Source organism: Amblyomma maculatum, chromosome 6 (assembly GCF_055883805.1).
Source record: "Amblyomma maculatum isolate TAMU_Amacu chromosome 6, ASM5588380v1, whole genome shotgun sequence".
Lineage (NCBI taxonomy): Eukaryota > Metazoa > Arthropoda > Arachnida > Ixodida > Ixodidae > Amblyomma > Amblyomma maculatum.
This window is the reverse complement of record NC_139349.1, coordinates 6,277,113-6,294,017: the sequence shown is the minus strand read 5'-3', so window position 1 is coordinate 6,294,017 and position 16,905 is coordinate 6,277,113. Positions and strand designations below refer to the sequence as shown.

The following is a 16,905-nucleotide window of genomic DNA, read 5'->3' as shown; positions in this document are numbered from 1 at the left end:
CCCTAATCCAACGCATTATTTCTTTAACTTACATCAATGATGAAAGCAATGTTTTGGGGCTGCAAATTCACCGTTAGTTATTATAAGTAGAAGGGAGGGTAATCTTTCCAATAATTTGTCGCGGCGTTTGTTCTATACAGCACAACCCACTGGTCAGGATTATCGAAAGTAGCGCAATGTCAAAAGTCAAGCATGCTTTACCTTTTCGTAACTAAGCATCTCTGCATATGGCAACATTTTGTTCTGTCCGCCTCTTGTGATACGTCCCACGTCAGAAGTCAATTTGATAAAAGAATGTTATGGTACTACAGCTTCCATATATACGTAAATGGTCGATCTACATTTTTTTTTTGTAACAGAGACGTAACATTGAAGAAACATTAGATTGCTTGTGATTTTGTCATCCGATTCGATATCAATTCGCAGGAAAATGTCTTCACCAAGAAATTATTACTTGCTTGTTATGAGGAAACACTATTTGACGGTCACAGATATGTGCGACGTTTCACTACAGACCTTCAGGGGTTCGCATCCAGCAGCGCCAAGGACACACAAGCATTACAGCGGGAATCAGGTCAAAAGTCACCATATCAAAACAAATAAAAATAAATTTCGAAGAGTTGAAACTGACCAATTATACGGCCGGTATTAGGTCAACCTGCTATGAATCAGTAGCCCCGCTCGCAAATTTTCATTTCAAATTTTTTACTTTACAAGTAAGCCTCATCATATTCAATGTTGTTTAAACTTTATGTCGTCATTATGGCGTGTCACCGCACAGGACTTGTGCCATGACGTTGTATAGTTAGTGTTCTCAAGTGAAAAACCTTTTCTTTTTTTTTCTTTTTTCTTTTTTTTAGGTCGAGTGACCGACCTCAAACTCACAGCTTGAGTTTGAGGTGAGGTTGAGTGAGGTCGGTGGTGGCATCAGAAAAATTGAGGTGAGGTCACCTGGTCAAACCTCAACCTCAAAGCGTGAGGTTGAGGTTGAGTGAGGTCAGGAAATTTTTATTGAGGTTGAGATGAGGTTGCACTTTTTGAGGTCAAATGCCCACCTCTGCTTGCAACCCCCCCCCCCCCCACACACACACACACACACACGCACACACTCCTCAAATGCCTCTTACGGCATGTCTGGGTCTCGGCCATACATTATGAAAAACGGCGTCTTATGAGTACTTTCGTAGGCGGCGGTGTTGTACCCGAAAAGAAATGTTATGATAACAAACTATATATATATATATATATATATATATATATATATAGTTTTTTATTGTAACGATATTCTTTTTAATTCACCGTATAGGCGCTTTTCGAACTCTATTTTTCTTTCTTTCTTTGTTGAATGCATGTATATATTCTTCAATGTCTCATCGTCAGTCACATGTTTTGTTTCTTTGCCTTTGTTGAAATGCAACTCTCACTGTTTTTAAGATTAGTGTGTGCGCTCCTGCTCTGACTGCCAAGAGGCAATTGACAGTGTCTAATAAATAAATAAATAAATAAATAAATAAATGAATAAATAAATAAATAAATAAATAAATAAATAAATAAATAAATAAATAAATAAATAAATAAATAAATAAATATAGTGTCTGCACAGTAACCATACTCCTCTGTACTGAAAGTAATGATATCATCGCAAGGAAAAGATTTAGGCAAGAAGACACGATCTTTGCAGTGCTGTTCACCGCTTGCTTAGGGAAGTATTCAGACACCTTTGGGTACAGTTAGCGATAAGTGCGAGGGGATAAGTAAAGTAACTAAATTAACAACATATCGGCATGAAGGGCATTCCTCAAGTACTCTTAAGTGATGAATACAGCCAGTGTCTCCTAAGAGGAAGGTATATATGTATACTGGTACTCATCTATAGGGCGGAAGCGAGTCTTGGCACGTGATAGAATGTGCTGCTACCTAGTTGCGATCGTAAACATTGTCGTGCTTTGGACGCCATCGCTTTTCAGGACATATTTCTTTTAGAGTGGTGAACACACAGCGACTTATATAATCTCCGTCGACAGCGCTTGTTTTCGCAATGCTATGAAAGTGGCGTGGGAGCAGAAAACAGCAGCGAGGGAGTTGAAGATGCGATACGACACACCAATTATGGCCAGAATAATGAAACTATGCACCCAAATGTTGGGGATGGGAAAACGTCTCAGGTCTGTTTCTGTAAACTGTCAGCGATTCTGCCTATAATAGGTAGCATTTAATATTTATCCGACTTCGTGAGTGCTGACCGTACTTCAGTTAATCGGCTTATATCTTCCTCTTTCTCAAGAATTCTTTTTCGCATCCCGTCCTAAATTTTATTGTCCCATTTTGCACTAGAGGCGAAATCTCGGTGCAGCATTCGCCACCAAGAAGCAGCGCTCTCCGCGAGGAGGTAGAAGTACTTCACTTTCGCAACTAACCTGCAGCGAGGAGCTTCAGCGAAAGTGGTCGGCTCCGCCGTAGCAAGTATAGCAGCCGACCTTGCCGCGGGGCCTATGCCGGCCTCTGCCTCCGCTGCCGACCGAGCGGGCTGACGTCGCTGTTTTGATTTACTGCCCCTCGGCCGCCACTTGGGGCGCCCCTGCGCGGTATAATCGCGTACCTCCTCCGGTATTAGGAATATAATAAACATAAGAGAACGCGATAAGGGGCTTTCGTTTAAGCGCCCTACCGCGAGAGGCTTTCCGTCACGCGAATGTCAGTTGCTTTGCATGCGCTTCTGGACAGAGGACTGGTGGACACGGCGCCACTCTTTCGTGACGTGCGGCTTTGTACAAAGGGAGAACAGAGAGGATCTCCCTGTGATGACAGTGCGAGGTCACTTTGGTCGAATTTGTCTTTAATTAACCGCAGCGTTATAAACGATCGTTTGGGACATCACTGCTAGACTTTACTCGCTCTGAAACTCAGTTTCGGGTAGTGGTAGGATTTTTGAATGATTTGTCTATTTAACTTGTAATATTTTCTTTTCTTTTCTTTTTTTTTAAGTTTTCACCAGGGCAATATGCATACCAAGAAAACGCCGTTCCTTCTTCCCCACTGTCCATTCAAAAACAAAATACCACAGGGTCTACACTGAAAACCTGCTCAATAAGCCACCGACAGCGCTGTTGCATCAGCTTGCACTTAAAATGAGTTAGGTTGCTAGCGCAGGCGCCGCAGAAAAATGCGAAGCTACTCTTTATGTTTTATATTTGGCGCCAAGCGCTTCCCGTCGGCTAAGAGCCAGCCTCCATGAAGCCAGCGCTAGCCAGTGCAGCCGAAGCCAAAATGTTTGCAACCGATCGGGTGCATTCTGAGAGTGGACAAAGGGCTATCGGATCCAGGAATAAGATCACTAGGTCTAAATTTTGCTTCAGTGCAGCTTACAGATGATAAATCAGTGAACTCGGTCCTGAAGGCTCTGATTTCGCGAACTGTCTTGCGCCACACGTTTGGCTTATTCTAGCAGACGACGCGCACCGTCATGGCGCGCGAGAGCTGCGTCGAGAAATCGCGGTACGCTGCGAGAGGTTTTCCTTCTCCGTTCTCCTCTCCCGCTCGCTTTTTGTCGGAGGAGGCCAGAGTCGGTCGGCCGCATGTGTTCCTTGTTTGTGTGGCTCGCCCGCGCGTAGGATATTTTTTCAGTGTGCTTTTGAAGTGCTTTCTACATGATTTTTGGCTCAGTCTACAGTTAATGCATTTGGTGCTGCCTTGCATGAGTGTGCGTGTGTGTTTCTGTTCCCAGTGCCGCTGTGTTCCGGCAGAAATAGCGCCGCCGAAGCGCCCGGATATTCCGAACCGCCCGTGCCTGTGCTCACCGCAGAACCTCGCGTCCTACAGTTTTCTTCGCCGCTCCTACGACTCCGCCTGTACTAGGTGGCCACTTTTTTACGGAATAGCTCATATCAACGGTTTGGATGCCCAATTAAGGTAAGTGGAAAAACATTTGTGTCAACAGCACGACGCCGCGAGCCGCTTTTTTGCTGTGACAAATGCGCAAGAGGCTCTCGATGCCGCACCGTGAAAATCGCCCCTAGTTCTACATGGTACATCCATGCTTTATCCCTGTTGAACATGTCGTGCTGCTCGATCCTTTATTCTCATAGTAATGCACCGGGTGTGGCCGTTAGCGGCAAGCCTTATGTGTCCCAAGTAAATGCTACCGGCGGGATTGGGTTGAAGCCGCGTCAATGCGCCGACACGGGTAGAAAGCGACAGGACTGCATGTCATTTTAGCTGTTTCGCGCCTTCTCCTCGCCTAAGCGGTGGCTCAGATGACTATTGTAGCTCCTGGATGCCCTGGTCTAGCAGCTCATGGAGATTTTTGCTGCAATCAAACGTGACGTCGCAATCCCTTGAGCGCCTAACAATCCACAGATATGCGTGGTGTTCCTGCTCCTCCCTGTTTGCTTCATCTTTCGGTTCTGCGTGCGGAAGGTCGCGTACACTGCCGATACGTCTTCACTGCTACTAGGTGGGCAATAAAAAGCCAGTCGAGGTTCCCGTTGCTCCTTTTTCCTTAGTATTCGCGGCTTTCCTGAAGTGCGATCAAATTCAGCGTGCAGAATTACGGCCTAGAATGACAGCGTGACTTACGAAAACTCTGCGGGTGCGCACGGCGGTACGTGTTCTGCCGTTACCGACTTTCCTTTCGCTAGTGCGCGACCCACTGCGGACGACGCCAGCTGCTCGCCACAGCTGTTCTCAGCGAAGTTCAAGGCGCCCCGATTGGCGGTGCAGCGTTAGGGCATGGCCGATTGCAAATTAGCTCGCTTATCTGTTCATCTGTGCGGTGCGTAGTCGGAGAATTCAGAGTTGTTTGAAACTGCTGATGATCTTGCTCTGTGTGTGTGTGTGTTCTAGAGCGCGGTCTCCCTCAGTCTCTTTGAAGGCCGCGCTTGTCGACTGATTAATGACGGAGAGTGACCGCTCTCTTTCGGCGGCTATCTCGCTGGTGCCCCTTTCGCACTGGATTCTCTCTTTGAAAGTCGCGAAACTGACTCCTCACCTCATTTCTTATCGCCTGCGGTTTGTGTTGTGTTTCCTGCTGCGTCTGTGGCTGCATATCATCCAGTTTTACAGTTTGCCCCCTTCTGGCTATTCTCTCTTACACTATATTTCACGTATTCTCTCTTCCTTTTTGCTGTGCGTTGTAAAAGTGAAGGAATCGTGCAAGATTCATTATTTTTTTAGCTTTCGCACTCCGAGATTCGTTCAATCTTTGTTCATTTTTTTCCCTGGGAAAGTTAATTCGGCTATTAGTTGCTTTTTACGTAGAAGCCATGAGGGGACGCATTTGAATTCTAATTCCGTGTTGTTATGATGATACCAAAGCTTGAATATCGCTTTTGTTTGCCACAAACAATCACAGTCGCCAGGTTTCTCACTGTGAGAGATGTGACATAGCACTTGTCGGTGTTCTCTACCGTAGACTAAACAGCACCTCTCTAGCACCCGTGACGATGATAGTAATATGTCATTCGTATTTTATCTTGGCACACGTAACACTGAAGGTATAATCGAAAATGATAAGCGTGTGCAGGTAGGGGGGGGGGGGGGGGGGGGTCTAATGAGTTTTAGGAAGAGTGCATAATTGAATGGGGATTGAGAAGGGCTCTTTAGAAGGCGTTTCGATAAAGCTTCATATGTCTCACTCAAAATTTTCAACATTGTGCTCTCATCTCCGAGAAAAACGGGCATCTGACTCCAGACCACCTTGACTCCAGACACGGGTCGTACACAACTGTGTAGTTTAATACGACTCTTTTAAAGGAACATCCGTTTTATTGAGCATTCGTATGTTTGTGACCTTTTTTTTTTTTTTTTTTTTTTTTTTTTTTTCCTGTAATATGCAAGCGCTTGTCTTGCTATCGTTGCCGCAGTTAAGGTATAGCTAATGGGTTGGAGGAAATATCTGTATCTCACAAAAAGGTTTTCATTGAGTGAGACAAAGTCTAGATGCGAAAACACGCGAAGGAAATGGAGAGGCGCGTTCTCTTGACTCAGAACACGCATGGAAACGGGATGCCTGTAATGGGACTGGAGACAGCGGTACGTTGAATAATGAATGAAAAACTCTCCTTACACCACAGAGCACGGGAAGGGAGCCGCACGGCGTTCGGGACGGTTGAAAGTGGAAAGTTGAGAGGCACCTAAAAAAAAAAAAAAAAGTGTGCCTCCGTCCGTGCCGCTACGGATAACGGTCTCAGTCAGTCCATTTTCAAATATAAACGAGTTCGTCCAGTAGAGGACAAGGCCTTTACGGGTGAAGGCAAAGTGCTGGGGAAGAAATGCCACGACTGAGTGTGCCAAACTGCTAGAATGTGTTTTGGCAAATGGGGCACCAAATGGTTCTGCTGTAGCGGTGGGCTAATATTCGATAATTTCAGACGGGAAACCGAATATTCACATATTCAATTACAATCGAACGAATCAGATAGTGCACTTTTGGAAACTATTCGAACCGAATAGAATATATGTCATGATTTTTTCGATTTCTTTTCGGATGGTTGGCACGATATTAGGTTAGACCCTCTCGTAGTGTTTTTCTCCGACGACTGCTCGAAAACCAGGGCCCACACCGACGCTGCGTGCAACCATGTAGCGAAATGCGAGGAATTAAGGGTTCAGTGGCGCTACGAGGTCCATTCGAATGGCCCCTAGCTAAGACTGCACTAAGCGACAAAGCTTATGCAAGCTTAACAATCTCGCCTTGATGCTCGATTTTAGAGGCCGTGCACGGCTAATCTACGCTGTCGCTCTTCGCATGCATTTTTGTCATCCGTAAGAAAAGGTGAGGTTTCTACATATAGCCCTGACTAGCGGGCCCCTTTGTTAAGGTCATTGTTGCTTCTTTTAACAGCTATGTAGTTAACAGCACAAGCAAGCAGGACTCATGCCGCATTTTGCACGCCTTCTTCCGCAGCCTCGGCCGTTTTTGCAAACCTGAAGTGCACAATGACTCGTGACTTGGTAGTGGTCACGACTTCCACACGACGTATATGTATCCACCGGCTCCCCAGCAATACACAGTACATAGCCTGTCGGCGTTGTGTTGTCATCGTCGATAAATAGATACGATCTTAAAATGTCAGCAACAGGCAGCATGGAAAGATCCAGAAGGCTGCTTGCATTCTCGCTTCATGGTTTCCTGTTTGGATGTGTCAGGGATTAGCAGCGTTCGTTCACTTAGTTTCCATTCACTTAGTTTCCATTCACTTTTTTTTTTCTCTTCAGTGTTTAATTATTCGCTGCCTCCGAGTGGAAACTGTGTTTATGCCTATGACGTATCAGGTTGATTGCAAATGTACTTAATCAGGCCTTAGCAACAACAATCAAATCTCTTGCCTCCCGCATGCATGCGCAGCTTCGGAGAATTTTTCTCCGAAGCGCAGTGTTACATTCTCCTCTTCGATTTCAGTCAGACATGCTGAACGCGGAGAAGACGGAATCTGCCGAGCTCCGTCGAAGCGGAACCTCGAGGGGATCGCTGTTTACATAGCAGGCCGGACGATATACCAGACTTGATGTTGCAATTCGAAAATCAGCGGAGCGTGGGCGGTTCGCCGAGCGGATACGCGTCTGCATGAGGCAAGTGGCTTCTTAAAACACAATCCCGGGAAGTGCGATGCCCCGTACTGGACGGACGCGATGCCACGTTTGGTGTTGCTGCTTGGGCAGGTTAGGCGCAGCTACGCTACGTTGCCTCCTCGAAGCGTCTCATTCACATTTGCTTTCCTTATGGCGAATACAAATTGAGCGTTAGTTATTTTGTTAAAACTTTTTGTTTCCACGATCCCTTCGAGCTCGACAAAGACGTCACATCCGCATGCGCCGTGGTGAAACTGGTGCCCTCATGATCGCGAAGTAGGTGCGCACATCGTGTAGTTTCCGCTGATCTCTATGGATTATAGTGAATCTGCACCGTCTGGTTAAATAACACCGGCTGCGTATATTTCGTCATACGCGGCAAGCCCTGCCGCGTGCCTTTCTTGTCCGGACAGGGCCGAGTTGAATTGTGATCGCCTCCTTAGAGTGGAACTCTGACGCACAGCCTGATGGGCCTTTCACTATCGACGCACAAAATGCCAGCGACGGCAAAAGCGGAGGTCTTCAGTTTGGTCAACGGGGAACGCGCGAAGCGGTCTTATGCCACCCTTCATTTGCACTTAGCAGGAAAAAACAAAAATAGAAATAAAACAGCGCTACTTCGCGTTCGTGACAACGACATGTATTGAGTAACGGGGAACGATCGCCAGGAGAGGAGCAGGATTCTCGGGGCGGAATATATGTAGGCACGAGCGAAACGCCTTTTGGCTTATCGCACAGCTGCTGTAGAGGAACTTCGTGCGCCAGCGTCTCGCGAGTCGCAACCGTATCTGTCTCGCGAAGCCAGGCGCTCCGCCAGTTTGCTTAAGTAATGATTCGGACTCTGCATGCCTGGGTCGGGCACTTCAGCGCCACTTGTTGAAGCTCTGCACATTTCTTACGTTCATTGGTTATGCTACCGGTATCTTGAAGCTAGGGCCGAGATGAGGCTATTTATTATTTCGCTTAAGAGGGACAGCGCTAGCTGTGGAGAAATTGATTTGTCATCTAGCGCTTGCGTTTCGATGGAGGCGAAACGAAGTGGCGTCCGTGTGCTGTGCGATGTCAGCGCACGTTAAAGATCCCCAGGTGGTCGAAATTACTCCGTAGCCCTCCACTACGGCTCCTCTTTCTCTCTTTCCCCTTTCATTCCCACCTCCCTCCCTTCCCTTACGGCGCGGTTCGGGTGTCCACAGAGCAAGTGTGACAGTTACTGCGTCTTTCCCTTCCTGTGAACCAATTTAACTTATTTTATCTAGCGCTCTGCTCGCCCGTCTATTCGCTTCTTTGATCGCGGTTATGGCGGCCGGAGTATATTATTGAAGATGTGGAAATAAGTACAAAGTGCGCCTGCGCCGTAGCCATGTATACACCGCGAAAGTTTTCACATGGTTATGGTTATGACGTGAACACATCGCTTCGACGTTATACTCACGAGCTGGACTGTAGCATCGGCGGCCATTTTGGCATTTGGCTGGCAAACAGGGTATAGCTGCATGCATTCGCAGTATATCTTGAAATCACGTACGCAGAAGAAAAAAAAAAGAAAACCCATCCCACCGAACTGCTCTTTACGTAGCTCTTTTCTTACATACCCACTCGCTTGTTTGAGTGATTGGACTGACATGTCCGCATTCAATGTGAGTAAGGAGCATACCTCTTATTTTGCCGAGTCTTCCTCTGGACAGATAACACTGAGGACGGACGAAGTGCAGCGATATGCATAGAATTTAATAAGAATCAAAGCCGCAAAGAGCAACAGCCTTATACCTGAAAACGTGTAGCATTTAGGGGGCACATCTATCGAGACCAAGTGCGACTTGTCACGGCTGATGGATCACAAGATAAACAAGGGCTATAAAATGAATTTAACGGAGGGCATTTGGCGATCACTCCCAATTTATGAGCAGCACTTCGCGATATATCGCCGATGCGGAAGAAATGCTGACGCTGAAGGGATGCTTAATTTGGAGACGAACAAGAAGGCTACAAATGTGAAGGGAACGTAGCGAGGTGATGGATAGGAAACATGATGGGATCGATAACACTACAAACACAGAGAGAGAGAGAGAGCTGACTGATGGAGGTGGGCTGGTGATATTACTGCCTTAAGAACCGGAAATTGAGTCTGGGTGTGGCGGTAATACATATAATGCTGAAATCTCAGTCGCTAAATCTTAGTCGCTCTGGCAGACTGAGGGAAGATGACACAGAAATTGAGAAGTATAGTTGGTTCCTGAGCCGAGCAGAATAAGATCGCTGAAAGAGGCCGCGCTTTTTTTTGGCAGAGAGGTGTCTCTGCATGTCATATTATTATTAAGCCACGTTGCAGGCAAACGGGGTGCGCGACACTGCACTGACCCGTTGCGGTCGCTCATGTAGCGTTGAGTTCCGCCTGATGCAAACGGAGTGTTGCGGGCTCGGGGCCCGGCCCCGGTATGGCCATTTTTCGACTCAGCTGAAGTGATATATTATAAGGAGGACCCCAGTAAGTGCTCGGAACTCATTTGGAATTCATGCGGCCTTCCGCGTAGCCGAAAGCGCAGTTTGGACATATGAATAGTATATTCATTTCAGAAAAACGACAAGCCCATTCTTCGTTTTGGATGGGAAGTGGTAAAGCGAGGTGGGCGTTAGTGATTGCCGTTGTCTTCGCCCTGATATCATCAGCCGTTATAATAAGCTTCTGCTGCAAAATATCAAACGGTTTTAGTGGATCCACCGGTGTCCGTAGTCGAGTGGATTCGGTTGTCATATACATAGGTCCTCAGGTCTGATTTTTATTGCGGATGCTATACTATAGCCAGGTTTCGGCCCGTCGCGTGGTCCGTGGCCGCAGTCACGAATGACCTTGAACAGCCGCGAAGAAGACGAAGAACGCTCGGTCACCCGCAGCTAATGATTTCACTCCATATTCGGTTCAGCAGCGTTGAACCCTTCTGATTTTTAAAGCGAAAGCCTTTAATGGCTCATGCTTTCGTGGACAAAAATGTGTCCCGCTTTGACGGCGTTCTGATTGCCCGAGGTGGGATGACGTCATAGAGGCCTCGACCAGTCACAGAGCACCACTACAGTATGCGCAAATGCGTGCCTTATAGGGCCATATGTAAATCAATGATCGATTACTAATTAATTAATTAATTAATTGCCAGTTGATAACTAATTAAGTAATGCGTTAACTAACTAAAAATGTTTACGTAATAAATAATTCCCTGCCTAATTACTAATTACTAAATAGTACTAGTTGCGTAGCAGATTGCGGCAATCAGGCTTTCGCCTTTCACAACTTTAGTCGCTAAAGTCCCTCGTAATTTTTATCCTATTGGATCGCCAGTTTTATTTTTGACCTGAAATACGTGCCGCTCGAGACACGCGGCCGGTTGCGGCATCCAGTCTGCCGCAGCGATGTGGTTCGGTCTTCATCAGCCGGAATAACGGGAACCGCTCCCTTCTGAGGCAGCGACGCCACTATCGTTGCTCGGAGAAACGTTACAGGCGCTGCGCTTCAGATAGCGCCGCGATGGAGGAGCGGGTGGTGGTGGTGAAAAACATTTATTAGATAATATTTACCGTGCAGACAAGCACTTGTCGATGGCGCTTATCGTGCGTTGCGTGGACAGGTCGCGACGCGATAAGCAATCTCCGCAATGTGGAAACGCTTCGCGGGCGGCATCTATCCTCGCGTACCTCGAAGCGCTGCCTCACGTTTTCATGGGGTGTGTGAGGGAAAAGCGGATATGACTTGAAATTAATGTAGAGGAGCTTGAGATCGCATGTTTTCATCGACTCTACGACGTCGCCGAGATTGCAGTGTGTGATTGGGGCGTTCTGTAACTGAATCGCATTGAAACGTATCAGGAAAGCTGATACAGCACCCGATTGTTGAGCACACTGGCACTCTCTAGCTAGTATAGTCGGTAAACTTATGACGATTGCCCTTGGTACATACTGCGAGTTGATCGATCAAAAAAACAACGGATAAAAACAAACGAGAAAGTTTCGTCCTTTGCGTGAGGACTTGATTAAATTTGCCCCGCATGGGCTTGGCTGAACCTCATGGTGTCGCGGCAAGCATGTGGTTATTACCAATCGATCATTCATCGATCTAAATTAGTACATAGGGCGTGCACGTAGCCTAGATCTTTTTATGGAGGGGCCCACGGTAATTTTGTGTCCTGCGCGGGGAGTTACGAGGGGGGGGGGGGATGAACTGAGGAAGGGGGGAAGGTCGGATGTATTCCCGACATAGGGCAAACCTACTTACAGCTTACTGTAACGCAATTCGAGTAGCTGCGTGGAGCAACTGCTAGAACTAAACGCATATACGCTCCGTTCCAGAAGTTGTTCATCCCCATAGAAAGGTAAATTAGGCGGCCTGGGCCACCAAGATAGCGAGTCTATTCCAAAGTTATGTAAGAGCCCTCGTACAGGTCATGACAAGGACATTTTTGAACACGGTAGGAAAAAAGCAATTCCTCGAACATTGTTTCAGCAGAATGATACCTGGCTGGTTCGAAGAAGATAGCACGGAGGTTCCCTATGTGTATTTCGCAGCTGCTAACGGCAGTTGAGACTACCAGCGTTTATTTGTCATCGTCACATCCGTTTCATAGACGAAAATACGGATTGCCGGAACTTATGAATAGCAGTATACATTGCGCGGCCGCGACAACAAAAGAGGCCATTCAATGTCGCGATAGGGGATGGACGCGGAGCCGTGTTTTCGCCACGTGGCCGCGCGTTCAACTTCCATCCCGCGCTGCGTCTGTTTTTCTTTCTCGAGTGCCGGTCGAGCGTCGCGGAGATGACTTCTTTGCAAACCGTGTTCGGACCGCGAACTGCTTGCGCACGCAATGCTATCGCTTTTCTGTGCCGGGCGACGCGTTCCGTTCCTTCCACGTCGTCGCCGACGACGCGTAGTAGGAGCACAACATGCGTGCGCGCACCGACCGAGCGCGGCCCTATGCAAATGGGGAGATTTCCGCAGCATCCAGCGTGTGCATCAGCGCGGCCGGGACACCGTCGTGAGGCAGCAGCAGCTCCCGGCTTCTGAATAGCACGCGTGCCGGAGGAAAAGAAAGACTGGAATGTACGGGCTCCGTCGCCGTCGTACTTTCTTTCCTCCTCTTTCGTTTTGTTTTTTCTTTTCCTTGGCGACGCTTTGTTTTCGCTCCATCTCTTTTTACCTTGTCGCTGCGTGGCGCGCCGGTTTGCGAATCGAATGCACGCTTTGGTCATATTTTCTTTTCGTCTTCTTTTTCTGTGTGCTTACGAGACTGACTTATTACCGCTGCCCTTTGCTTTTTTTTTCCCCTCGTTTTTCTCCTTACCAGCTCCTTCCTCTCCAGAGCGCGGCGAATTCCTGCGTAGTGTACGTTCGCACCTATGCGCCACATTGGCGCGCATGACGTCGCCGGAGGAGAAATAAATGCGTGGTGTGCGCACTTGGACGCGTCCCTCCTGTGCGCCTGTGTGCGTGAGTGCCCGTCGAACAACCGGCGGCTGATGCGTGCTTGCTTGTCCCACCTGCGGCCTGTATTATGCGAGTCGAGGTCAGCAAACAGTCGTCGTCTTTCAAGGGCGCCTCCGACTCTTCTTCGCGAAAGCAACGTTACTAGAATCGCAAAAGGATGGGGCGCAACTTTATTCGCAAAGCGTAGAGCCAACTCATTATAATGAAACTCGACTGTGGAGGCGAAACGAAGTGGCGTCCGTGTGCTGTGCGATGTCAGTGCACGTTAAAGATCACCAGGTGGTCGAAATTACTCCGAAGCACTCCACCAACGTTACCAGATCCTAGTAACGTTACCCTCCACTACGGCTCCCCTTTCTCTCTTTCAACCTTCACTCCCACCTTCCACCCTTCCCTTACGGCGCGGTTCAGGTGTCCACATAGTAAGTGTGACAGATACTGCGCCTTTCCCTTCCTGTGAACAAATTATTATTATTTGATACTCGAAATTCGACTCACCGCCGGCGGCTGCGTTTCGATGGAGGCGAAACGGAGATGGCTGTGGGCTGCGCGATGTCCGCGCACGGTAAAAGATCACTAGGAATTACTCCGTAGCCCTTCACTACGGCTCCCTTTTCTCTCTTTCCACTTTCACTCCCACCTTCCCTTACGGCGCGGTTCAGGTGTCCACAGAAACAAGTGTGATAGATATTGCGCCTTTACTTTCCTGTGAACCGATTATTATTATATTATTATTCTGACATCAGACGCTTCAGTGCAGCGCCCGTGTGCGAGTAACACAACGCCCGGCTGTCGTGCTTGTCCTACACACTAAGAGTAAACTATCGATCTTGCGTTGTGGGCTGGGACCGGGCTTGGGAATTATCTATTTCACATCGGTGTGAAGTGAAGGAACAGGGGAATTGGTTTGGTTTGTGGGGTTTAACGTCCCAAAGCGACTCAGGCTATGAGAGACGCCGTAGTGGAGGACTCCGTAAATTTCGACCACCTGGGGTTCTTTAACGTGCACTGAAATCGCACAGCACACGGGCACCTTGCTTTTCGCCTCCATCGAAAAGCGGCCGCCGAGGCCGGGATTCGATCCCGCGTCCTTGGGAACAGTGGTCGAGTGCCGTAACCACTGCGCCAGCCCGGCGGGGCGGAACAGGGGAATTGTTGATCTCGTAGTTGTCTGTAATATTTATTCCCCTTCCTTTGTGTAGGGTATACTGAATCGGGCGTCGCCCTGGTTAACTTAGCCTTCCGCCTTTCCGCTCTTTTCTCTCCGTTTCTTGCTCGAATGGTTTGTTATACGTGTTAGCGATGCCTTAGCTGGAGGTGGGGAAAAAAAAAAAAAAAAGGAATCTTTCACCTTGATTCACCGTACGCCTGAACTATAAATCATTGCATGAATTACAGTAGGGTATATCGTTATCCTATATGTATACCCTCTCGTTGCTATTGCAGAAGACACCCATCTATAGTATTCGAGGCTTTCTTCTACGCTTGTAAATTCCAGAAAGTTCCTCCATCAGTCAGTTGCGTTGAACTTAAGCCATTGAGGTGCTCCCACTAAAGCCAGTAGGTGTATTGTATCCATAGCTGTTGGCCCATTTCACGACGTTCCTGCGCGCAGGTGGACAAGATGCGAACATGTGTACAGCAGGAGTAGATTGACCTTGCCATGGGTACACCTTCAAAAAAAAAAAAAAAAAATATGAGCGAACACTCAAAATGTAGCCGTGCAATTCATTTTGTGCAAAAACAACCCCCAAAAGGGCACAGCGGCAAAAATGGAGGCAGTGTATAACGCTTGCTCTCGGCTCCGGGCTGTGGCCCTGCCTTTATTCACTCTTTCAGTTTTGTTCCACTGAACGTCACAAACAAGCCCGACAGTGAGTTTCTGGTGGTGAAGGAAGGCAGTGGTGATCACTATATGTTGCCGGCCTGACGGTTGCCACTGCAACGCTGTTTCCTTGCCTGCTTCGCTGCTTGTGTAAAAAAAAAAAAATCGGTCCCTTATACAGAGAATATCTGTTCTACTTCATTGACTGAAATACGTTGTTCTACTTCATTGACCAAAATACGTTTACCAAAAAAAGAAAAAAAAAAACCCCGTAATTTTCTGTTTTGCAGCCTAAACCTTGATTGGAAGGCTAACATTTCGATATATTTTCTACCGCAAACTGATTTTTACTTGAATAGTAGATAAATGCTGAATAGAAAGCGAAATGGTATGACAACGCCAAAGGCGCTGTCCGACGATCGGCTGCGTAACGATTTCGATTCGAAAGAAGATAACTAGCGGCGCCACATTGAGGTTCATTGTTGGTTGGGCTGCTGCAGTGATATCTGTTATGCATTTTTCCACTTGCCTCTTTTCGGTAGCTGGACAAATGTTGCGCGGTCACGTTTATGGGTGCCATCGAGTATTACTAGCGCCGAGAGATATTCGTGAGATGGAGCTAGCTAGGATTTCGCCTTAAATATGGTGTTCATTGAAGAAACTGGCGCTTAACGCAATTTGGTTCTCCTTACCGACAGAAAAACGTGTGAAATGAAAGACGAGTAAAAAATATATATATATCTGCATCATTCCTTTCACTTCGACAGAAAAAAAAAATATATATAAAACGCTGTATCACAGAAAATTTGTGGCAATGCAGCTGCCAGAAAATTTCTGTATTTATAAAAAAAAAAATTACAGTGTGTGTATATATATATATATATATATGGCATGAGACTAACGGTATTGTTTTCAGAAACGGCTATAGTACTTTGATCGTGTACGTCGGCATCCAACCTCCTTAGAGCGTCAGCTCCCAGACGGCCTCATGACAACTGCTGCGGAATCCGAGCCTGCTTCAGCTTTGACGCCGGTCACTGTTTCTTAAGGCCCGTGTCGTGTCTAGAGAAAACGTCGTGGAAGGTTTTCAAACGAACAAATATAGAATTGGGCCACCTTGCGCAGCGACATAGGCAGCTCTTCTGCTGATTATACTTACCGTCCATTTCCTTTTGCGGTCTTCGGATCTAAACGGACGAAAAACAAATTCAGAGAAGGAAAAAAAAAAAAAGAAAGTCGCGCGCTTGTCCAATGGCAGAGCAACTTAAGCCCTATGCCAAACGTAAATGAGGCTGTCAATAAAAAAAAAAAAAAAAAAATCAGCATTTATCCGAGACGTTTGTCTATAGTTGATTTTAAAGGCTGAAGAGTGAGAGGAAAACAAGAAGTTGGTTGGTTTGTGGGGTTTAACGTCCCAAAGCAACTCGGGCTATGAGGGACGCTGTAGTGAAGGACTCCGGCAATTTCGACCACCTGGGGTTCTTTAACGTGCACTGACATCGCACAGCACACGGGTGCCTTGCTGTTCGCCTCCATTTAAAAGCGGCCGCCGAGGCCGGGATTCGATCCCGCGTCCTTGGGAACAGTAGTCGAGCGCCGTAACCACTGCGCCACCCCCCCTTTTTTTTCTTTATTGCCTAATTTATTATCAGATTTTACATATATAGAACATCACACACATACACACACACACAGAGGGTTTTAGCCCATGTAGTGTATTTGTCGCGTAACCACTGCGTCACCCCGGCGGGTCAACGTTGGCCTCACGGGCGCTCCTGCTTCGCGTTCCGTGCAGTGCGTCTTATGCGCAGGCCTACTCTCGACGACGATATAGAATTTGACTTTTATATCTTCTCTTATTATTGCCACATTTGTTACTGGGAAACGTGTGGGCAAGAACTCCTCGTAACCACCCTCGTGGGCGCATTATTTCGGATAAACGGAGCCTATGGGGACCAGAAGCAACTCGTTGCAGCCGCCGTGACGACGTTCTTCCTGCCGAAGCCCCGAATAGACTCCTGAGAAGGGCGGGGAGCGTCAC

At 47.4% G+C, this 16,905-nt stretch overlaps 1 protein-coding gene across 3 annotated transcripts in view; it reads left to right on the top strand.

The window, feature by feature from the left end:
- Positions 1-3,537: 3,537 nt before the first annotated feature.
- Positions 3,538-16,905, top strand: part of LOC146184976 (uncharacterized) — a 591,446-nt gene continuing 578,078 nt past the window's right edge. For all 3 annotated transcript variants that reach the window (XM_084605926.1, XM_084605923.1, XM_084605924.1), the window contains exon 1: positions 3,538-3,909. The gene's annotated coding sequence lies outside the window, so the exon portion shown is untranslated. The remainder of the gene's footprint in view (positions 3,910-16,905) is intronic.